The sequence below is a fragment of the Sinocyclocheilus anshuiensis genome, unplaced genomic scaffold (genome assembly GCF_001515605.1).
Source record: "Sinocyclocheilus anshuiensis isolate Anshui unplaced genomic scaffold, SAMN03320099.WGS_v1.1 scaffold1101, whole genome shotgun sequence".
NCBI lineage: Eukaryota > Metazoa > Chordata > Actinopteri > Cypriniformes > Cyprinidae > Sinocyclocheilus > Sinocyclocheilus anshuiensis.
Window position 1 is genome coordinate 216,933 of NW_015558562.1, and position 577 is coordinate 217,509.

The window sequence follows — 577 nt, forward strand, 5'->3', positions numbered from 1 at the left end:
AATAATGTATTAGAACTGTGTGAGAGAGTGTGTGTACATATATATATATATTAATTTTAATCCTACTTAATTATAATTTATAATAAATGCATAATTATATTATAAATAATGTAATAATTGTAATAGCATTTTATTTATAAACATACTTTTTAATATTTATTATTATGTAATTATTACTATATATGTAAATACATATATACACACACACACACACACACATATAAATATATATTCATTTTTAATCAAAGTTAATTAATTTATAATATATATTTATATTATAAAAATATATTATTATTACTATAATATAATAACAGAATTATAATACAACATTATATATAATACTTAGTGTGTATATATAAATAATATTTTAATAATATTAAAATCACTCTCACACACACACTCTCACACACACACACACACTCACACTCACAGACACACACACACACACAAACAAACCTGTGAGTGTGTGTGTGTGAGTGTGTGTCTGTGAGTGTGTGTGTGTAAGTGTGTGTGAGTGAGTGAGTGTGTGTGTGTGTGAGTGTGTGTGTGTGTGTGTCTGTGAGTGTGTGTGTGTCTG

General features: G+C 25.1%; 1 protein-coding gene across 1 annotated transcript in view; it reads right to left on the minus strand.

Annotated features, from left to right (window-relative positions):
- The window catches only part of LOC107679438 (caseinolytic peptidase B protein homolog), a 65,047-nt gene that overhangs the window by 8,066 nt on the left and 56,404 nt on the right, over nt 1-577 (minus strand).